A 9,377-nucleotide genomic window follows, 5' to 3' on the forward strand; every position below is an offset into this window, starting at 1 on the left:
GTGTCCAGTTCTTTGCAACCCCATGGACTCTAGCCAACCAGGCTCCTCTGTCAATGGAATTCTCCAGGCAAGAATACTAGAGTAGGTAGCCATGCCCTTCTCCAGGGGATCTTCTAGACCAGATTTCAAACCCAGTCTCCTGCATCTCCTGCATTGCAGGCAGATTCTTTCCTGTCTGAGTCAGTCAGCAATATTATATAAATATCAGGCTCAGTGGACACATCAATCTTCAGATATAGATCTTGATAGAATTTAGTAGAGACAGCAACAGGGCTTTGAAGGCTGACGTGAAGAATGAGTTCAGTGCACAGCAACACGTTCTCACTGACCACGGGCAGTCGATATTTTCTGGCCTTGCCTTTACTAGCTCCCTCGAATGTCCTTCCTACTATACATGGTTTGTTTCCAGTGTTACAGCTGGACTCACAACCTAAATCTTTTCAATTCAATGGCTGGTAAGCTAAATAGATTATGGTTTAGTGTATGGGATTCATATTTCTTAAGTTCAAGCAATGAGTTGTTGCCTATGGGGATGTGTTAAACTAACATGTGAATAATACGCCTCTGGGGACTTCAAACCAAGAGGTGCCTTGTACTCACACCAGGTTTCCCAGGTATTTTTCTCATAATAATTACAGACCAAATAGTATTACTTCAAAATCTAAGCAACAGTAAAGAAAGAAAGTTGAGCAACCAGGGTGATGAACTGTTTAACAAATGTATTAAAAGGAAACAAGTGCTGTAAAAGAAAGTGACTGGAAGAGGGTTCCTGGCATCATTACTCATGTCTGACAGATTCCCTGGGGTGAGGGATGCTGTGAGCAGTTTCCTGCAGCAATATAAGCTTTTAAGACTCTGACTCAGTTGTCTGGAAAAGTTGAAAGAAGTGTGATAATAAAATTACTTCTTCCACAAAAGCACATTTGAAAAGTGACTTTAAAAAGTCAGTTGAAAAACAAAAACGAAGAGATCATTCTGCTTGAAATATGCATGTTAAACATATCTCTTCTCAGAACATCCCTGTTGTTCATTGTTCAGTTGCTAAGATGTATCCCACTCTTTGTAATACCAGGGACCCCCTGCAGCATGCTAGGTTCCCCATCCTTTACTATCACATGGAGTTTGCTCAAATTCATGTCCTTTGAGTCTGTGATTCCATCCAATCATCCCATCCTCTGTCACCCCCTTCTCCTCCTCCCTTCAATCTTTCCCAGCATCAGGGTCTTTTCCACTGAGTCAGCTCTTCGAATCAGGTGGCCAAAGTATTGGAGCTTCAGCTTCAGCATTAGTCCTTCCATTTAAATGTTTCAGTCAGAAAACTAGCTAACCATTCTCTGAGTTGAGACCATATTTGATCATCAACTCTCCTGTATTTCTCCCGGAATAAAGAAGCAAAGGATAAATATTAAAATGACACGTATGTTCCTGTGGGGAAATAGCAAATTAGCCAAGATGGCCTGTTCAGGCTCTCTTGCCCCAAATTTGTAAATAATGACTGTGCAACAGCTGAGATGTATAGATAGCGCTGCATGCACACCACCAGGCACTTGCTTAATCCTGGGTTGCTCTGTGCGGTAGGGATCCATGCTGCTGCTGCTGCTGCTGCTAAGTCACTTCAGTCGTGTCCGACTCTGCGACCCCATAGACAGCAGCCCACCAGGCTCCGCCGTCCCTGGGATTCTCCAGGCAAGAACACTGGAGTGGGTTGCCATTTCCTTCTCCAATGCAGGAAAGTGAAAAGTGAAAGTGAAGTTGCTCAGTCCTGACCCCATGGACTGCTGCCTACCAGACTCCTCCGTCCATGGGATTTTCCAGGCAGGAGTACTGGAGTGGGGTGCCATTGCCTTTTCCAAGGGATCCATGAGCCCCACCTAAAGAAGCGGCGGCATTTACTGCTGTATCACTGGTATGTCCATTGGGTCAGCCACAAGAGGAGAGGATATAGCCTGCCTGCTGCTTCTCCAGCTGCTGCTTCAGCCAGGAGAGAACACGGTTATGGCTGCTGCACCAGCCAAAAGAGAGGTTGTGTTGTGTTAGGTTATGCTAAGGCTGTTGCTACGGCTGCTGTGCCATTCAGGAGAGATGAAGATGCCTGCAGTTCCTACGGCTCCTTGCCTACCCGGCTTCAGCGAACAGCAAGATACAGCAAGACAATTGGTGTCACAAACAGGACGATCAGCAATACAATTGGCGTAGTCGGCAGGATACCCAGCAAGTAGAGAAGCCTGAGGCTCCCTGGATGGAGGAAGCCAGTGGCCACCATGTGGTTCCATGTGGCTGTGATCATCTGGGCCTGGGCTGTGGCGGATGGTTCACTGGACAGCACTGAAAAGGTGTTGCAGGTGGTGAGTTCCCGTTTGCTGAACAAGGTGGCAGGGGACTGTCGCTGGCACCGTGGGTAGATTTTCCTGACCGCCCTAAGGGCAAATATGGATTGTACTCTCCGTGGTGCTGTGCCCGTGTGCAACGTGCAGAGATGCTTGAAAGAACTAGAACAACGCATATTGGCATTAGAGCAAGAACCCCATGGCCATGAAGAACCCAGCATCTCTGACAGCGAGGCAGTAAGTGACTGATGATGAACGTTAGGAGACTGTGGGTCCCCACTCAACAGTGAGGCCCGTTGTGCAGCAGAAAGTGAAGCGTGAGCAGCCTAAGGCCAAGGGGGGTCATCCTCAAGGGGTCCCCAGTATGACAGATTCACAACGTATGGGCCACAAACTCAGGCAGAGATGTTGACTGGGTAAGCAGTTTCAGCAAAAAAAAGCAAGAGGAACACTTGGCAGCATGACTTTTGCGACTCTGGGACACAGGGGTGGGTCCGGCGCCAGTGAAGGTTTTCTTAAACATTATTCTTGGGCTTCCCTGGTGGCTCAGCTGATAAAGAGTCCGCCTGCAACACGAGAGACCTGGGTTTGATCCCTGGGTCAGGAAGATTCCCTGGAAAAGGGAACAGCTACCCACTCCAGTATTCTGGCTTGGAGAATTCCATGGACTGTATAGTCCATGGGGTCACAGAATCGGACACAATGGAGTGACTTTCACTTCACTTCACTGAGAGAAGTAGAGTGCTGGCACATGAGACCCCACTTTGAAAGTGTGAAGACCCAAAAGCAGGCCGTACAGGTTATGTGGAGGCAGCTGTGAGCGGATTTGTGTGAAGATACACTGTAAAGGACTGGAAAAGGTCAGTTTTCATTCCAATCCCAAAGAAAGGCAATGCCAAAGAAGGCTCAAACTACCGCACAATTGCACTCATCTCACACGCTAGTAAGGTAATGCTCAAAATTCTCCAAGCCAGGCTTCAGCAATATGTCAACCGTGAACTTCCAGATGTTCAAGCTGGTAGTAGAAAAGGCAGAGGAACCAGAGATCAAATTGCCAACATCTGCTGGATCATCGAAAAAGCAAGAGAGTTCCAGAAAAACATCTATTTCTGCTTTATTGACTGCACCAAAGCCTTTGACTGTGTGGATCACAATAAACTGTGGAAAATTCTGAAAGAGATGGGAATACCAGACCACCTGACCTGCCTCTTGAGAAACCTATATGCAGGTCAGGAAGCAACAGTTAGAACTGGACATGGAACAACAGACTAGTTCCAAATAGGAAAAGGAGTACGTCAAGGCTGTATATTGTCACCCTGCTTATTTAACTTCTATGCAGAGTACATCATGAGAAACACTGGGCTAAATGAAGCACAAGCTGGAATCAAGATTGCTGGGAGAAATATCAATAACCTCAGATATGCAGATGACACCACCCTTATGGCAGAAAGTGAAGAGGAACTCAAAAGCCTCTTGATGAAAGTGAAAGAGGAGAGTGAAAAAGTTGTCTTAGAGCTCAACATTCAGAAAACAAAGATCGTGGCATCTGGTCCCACCACTTCATGGCAAATAGATGGGGAAACAGTGGAAACAGTGTCAGACTTTATTTTTCTTGGCTCCAAAATCAGTGCAGATGGTGACTGGAGCCACGAAGTTAAAAGACGCTTACTCCTTGGAAGAAAAGTTATGACCAACCTAGATAGCGTATTGAAAAGCAGAGACATTACTTTGCCAACAAAGGTCCGTCTAGTCAAGGCTATGGTTTTTCCTGTGGGCATGTATGGATGTGAGAGTTGGACTGTGAAGAAAGCTGAGCACCGAAGAATTGATGCTTTTGAACTGTGGTGTTGGAGAAGACTCTTGAGAGTCCCTTGGACTGCAAGGAGATCCAACCAGTCCATTCTAAAGGAGATCAGCCCTAGGTGTTCTTTGGAAGGAATGATGCTAAAGCTGAAACTCCAGTACTTTGGCCACCTCATGCGAAGAGTTGACTCATTGGAAAAGACTCTGATGCTGGGAGGGACTGGGGGCAGGAGGAGAAGAGGGCGACAGAGGATGAGATAGCTGGATGGCATCACTGACTCGATGGACATGAGTTTGAGTGAACTCCGGGAGTTGGTGATGGACAGGGAGGCCTGGCGTGCTGCGATTCATGGGGTCACAAAGAGTCGGACACGACTGAGCGACTGAACTGAACTGAACTCAACACTGTAAAGGCTGTATCCTATGATGGGTGGGGTAGATTTAGGCTGTATCCTATCATGTATAAAGGCTATGTCCTTGAACACTAACCTCTGATTCTCTAGTCGATTTAGAAAAGTGTAATCAGTGGGTGGTCTGTGAAGGCTGTACAGATCCCTTCCTTGAAGGAGTGAGCCCAGCGCCTGTGGGAGGTTTTGTGGGTCCTTAATAAAATTTCACAGGCATGGAGCTGCCCCTGTGGAGGCTTTCCTACAATCTCACAAGGACATAGAGTGGACTGGACTTGGCCATGAAAGATAAAGTCACTCCAAATGTGGTGGGTGTCTCTTCTAGCACCATGAGGGCAAGAACTGCAACAGGAGTCCCAAGTGATACCTGGTGTTGGGTTTTGCTATGTGTTGGGGTTGTAACTGTTTGTTGTTGTGGCTACTGCTGTGGCAAGATGCCAATCCAAGGGTCAGTGATACTCGCCAAGGGAATATCGCAGATGGACGGCGCATAGAATGTGAGCAAGAGACCCTAAAGGGATGGAGTGCGGGGAGAGAGCAAATTAGCTAAAACGGCATGCACAGGCTCTCTCCTCCCATGTTCTGTAAATAATGACTACTTAACAGCTGAGATCAAATATAGCACTGCCCCTGTGCCTCCCGAGGAGCTGGCTTCATCTCAGGTTACCGTGTATGGTGCATAGGTGAGCTTCACCTAAATAAGCGGCATTGTTATTGCTACATACCAGCTGTGTCAGTTGGGTCAGCCACTAGAGGACCGCCTATAGCGTGTCTTCTGCCACGGCTGCTCGCGTCAGGCAGGAGAGGGAATAAATGTGTCTGCAGTTCCTACGGCTCATCAAGTCTTCTAGCCTCTCAGCTCGCATCTTGCCTTCCCTGGGTTCATGGAACAGTGTGCACAGTGAGAGAGAGCAAGACCATTGGTGTCATGAGCAGGATGAAGCGTGATGCAGTTCCCCTGGTCTCTTTCTTACAATTTGATATGCACACATAATACATGTACAGTGTAGTTGACAGAATTGCCCAGGAGGGAATTGGGAGTAAATCATTTGTCATGACAGTGGGTTTTGAGTTCAAGGCAAAGAGCAGCGTGGAGGCCTTAAGGGAAGAGTGTCCGGTGGCCACCCAAACCATGACTTATTTTACCCCTACCACTGCCAAACTACAAAGCTTGTGGAGCTACAAAGCTTGTGGAGCTACAAAGCTCATCTTCCCATGTTGCACATAACTCTGCCCTTGGAATTCAGTGTCTAAAACTGATTCCAGAGGAGGCAATGGCACCCCACTCCAGTACTCTTGCTTGGAAAATCCCATGGATGGAGGAGCCTGGTGGGCTGCAGTCCATGGGGTCGCTAAGAGTCGGACACGACTGAGCAACTTCACTTTCATTTTTCACTTTCATGCATTGGAGGAGGAAATGGCAACCCACTCCAGTGTTCTTGCCTGGAGAATCCCAGGGACGGGGGAGCCTGGTGGGCTGCCGTCTATGGGGTCCCACAGAGTCGGACACGACTGAAGTGACTTAGCATAGCATAGCATAGCAAAACTGATTCGGTTATGTCAGTGTTGCAGTCTGGATCATGGTACCACATTTTGGTTGCAGTACAGAGGAGGACAAGGTGATACTAGACTTTGGAAATAAAAGGTCTTTTAGAAATAGAAACTTTATCCCACTGAGAAATGTATCAGTAGTTGCCTTCACAAACTAACTTAAATAACAAATGGAAGTTCAATACCATAAAAATAAACCTAAAAACAAAACAAAGCAGCAAATTAAAAAAAAAAGAAGAAGAAAAAAGAAAAGTTCACTGAATCGAGTTGTGAATTTTTCATTTTCAGCTGTTACTATCATATAAAAGTCACATGAACTTCTTGAAAACTAAATTTCTTCATTTGTAAAATGTAGTTAGTAAGCCTACCTAATCCATGGGTATTTGCACAAATGACAAGAAATAGGAAAAGGGGAAATTTTATTTTCATCTATTCTTGACCTTTTTTTTTTTTTTTTTTTTGAGGTAACTTGGTAACTTTCAAAAGTATATACAGTAAGACAGACTAATTAAAGTTTTTAGAAAATTAACACAAGCAAAAAATAGAAACAGGGAAATAAAGCCAGGTGTATGATAAGCACTAAATTTATACCATACAGTCTGAAATTTTGTTAAAGTTGAGCTGTATTTCTCAATCTGTGTTTCCTAGCAGCCCAAGCAAACTCTGAAATGATGTTTACCAGTATCTGAAGGATTAAGACTATTTTTTTTTTAGTTCATGTGTAATTACTCTGTAAATTCTAAGTGTAATTAGTGATAATTATTTACGCTTTCTTTACTCAGTTTTCTTATTCATGAAATGATAATTATAAATACTGAATGAGATAAGTGTACTTTTTGAAATTAAATAATTGGATTAAATAATTTATACTCCTGACATGTAGTGCAATTTCACTAAATACTAGGCATTATTAGTACAAAGAAAAACATTGCAATCAGTGACACCAGCATGTCTGTCCCTACTTTCACTGATAACATTTTACTACCACTAATGCTTCGATTACTAGCAGGACAATATTTAGCAGCAAACAATTTATCTACTAATTTATCTATTAGAAATTTCTGAGCAGAGAAATGGAAATAAAAACAAAAATAAACAAATGGGACCTAGTTACAATTAAAAGCTTCTGTACAACAAAGGAAACTATAAGCAAGGTGAAAAGACAGCCTTCAGAATGGGAGAAAATAATGGCAAGTGAAGCAACTGACAAAGAATTAATCTCAAAAATATACAAGCAACTCCTGCAGCTCAATTCCAGAAAAATAAACGACCCAATCAAGAAGTGGGCCAAAGACCTAAACAGACAGTTCTCCAAAGAAGGCATACAGATGGCTAACAAACACACGAAAAGATGCTCAACATCACTCATTATCAGAGAAATGCAAATCAAAACCACAATGAGGTACCATTTCACTCCAGTCAGAATGGCTGCTATCCAAAAGTCTACAAGCAATAAATGCTGAAGAGGGTGTGGAGAAAAGGGAACACTCTTACACTGTTGATGGGAATGCAAACTAGTACAGCCACTATGGAGAACAGTGTGGAGACTCCTTAAAAAACTGGAAATAGAACTGCCTTATGACCCAGCAATCCCACTTCTGGGCATACACACCAAGGACACCAGAATTGAAAGAGACACGTGTACCCCAATGTTCATTGCAGCACTGTTTATAATAGCCAGGACATGGAAGCAACCTAGATGTCCATCAGCAGACAAATGGATAAGAAAGCTGTGGTACATATACACAATGGAGTATTACTCAGCCATTAAAAAGAATACATTTGAATCAGTTCTAATGAGGTGGATGAAACTGGAGCCTATTATACAGAGTGAAGTAAGCCAGAAAGAAAACCACAAATACAGTATACTAATGCATATATATGGAATTTAGAAAGATAGTAACGATAACCCTGTATGCGAGGCAGCAAAAGAGACACAGATGTATAGAATAGACTTTTGGACTCTGTGGGAGAGGGCGAGGGCAGGATGATATGGGAGAATGGCATTGAAACCCATAAATTATCATATGTGAAACGAATCGCCAGTCCAGGTTCAATGCATGAGACAGGGTGCTCGGGGCTGGTGCACTGGGATGACCCAGAGGGATGGTATGGGGAGGGAGGTGGGTGGGGGGTTCAGGATGGGGAACACATGTACACCCATGGTGGATTCATGTCAATGTATGGCAAAAACCACTACAATATTGTAAGGTAAAATAAATAAATAAAACTGAAAAAAAAAAAAAAACTTTACCAAATTTGCTTCTTAGTTTTAACAGTTGTGTGTGTGTGTGTCTGGAGTCTTCAAGATTTTCTGTATATAATATCATGCATCTGCAAGCAGAGACAATTTTATCTCTTCTTTTCTAATTTGAATGCTTTCTTTATTCCTTGTCTAATTGCTCTGGCTAGGACTTTCACTACTATTTTGAATAGAAGTGGTGAGGGTGGGCATCCCTGACTTGTTCCTGACTTTAAAGGAAAAGCTTTTAGAATTTTCCTGTTGAGTGACTTAGGAATAAGTTTAACCAAGGAGGTGAAAGATCCATACACTGAAAACTGTAAGACACTGATGAAAAAATTTTAAGAAAATACGAATACGTGGAAAATACCCCATGTGTATGGACTGGAATAATCTAAATATGTTCATGATATTTCTAAGTCATCTACAGATTCAATAAAATTCCTATCAAAATTCCATTGCCATTTTGAACAGAAAAAGAAAAAAAAAATCCTAAAATTCATATGGAACCACAAAAGACCCCAAATAGCAAAAATTACTTTGAGCAAGAAGAACAAAGTTGGAGGCACCAACACTTTCTGATTTTAAAAGAAATCTGTAACAAGAATGTCAAGAAGATGCAACAGAAAAATGACTATTTAAAAAATAGTGTTGGGAAAAGTGAATATCCATATGCAGAACAATGAAATGAGGTCCTTATCTCACACCATTTATAAAAATCAAAACAAAATAGATTAAAGACATAAGTGTAAGACCTGAAACCATGAAACTATTTTTATCTATGAATCTTGACACTGGTCTGAGCAATGTTTTTTGACTATAACCCCCAAAGCACAGGCAACAACAAAAAAAGTAGACAAGTGGGATTGCATCAAACTAAAAGCTTTCTGAAGAGCTAAGGAAATAATCAAGTTAGGAGCCAACCATGGAATGAAAGAAATTTTTGTAAACCTTACATCCGATAGGAAGTCAATATCCAAATAAACAAGGAAGTTAACTCAATAGCCTGTGTGTGTGTGTGTGTGTGTGTGTGTGTGTGTGTATGTG

This window comes from Bos mutus, chromosome 23 (assembly GCF_027580195.1).
Source record: "Bos mutus isolate GX-2022 chromosome 23, NWIPB_WYAK_1.1, whole genome shotgun sequence".
NCBI classification, from domain to species: Eukaryota; Metazoa; Chordata; class Mammalia; order Artiodactyla; family Bovidae; genus Bos; species Bos mutus.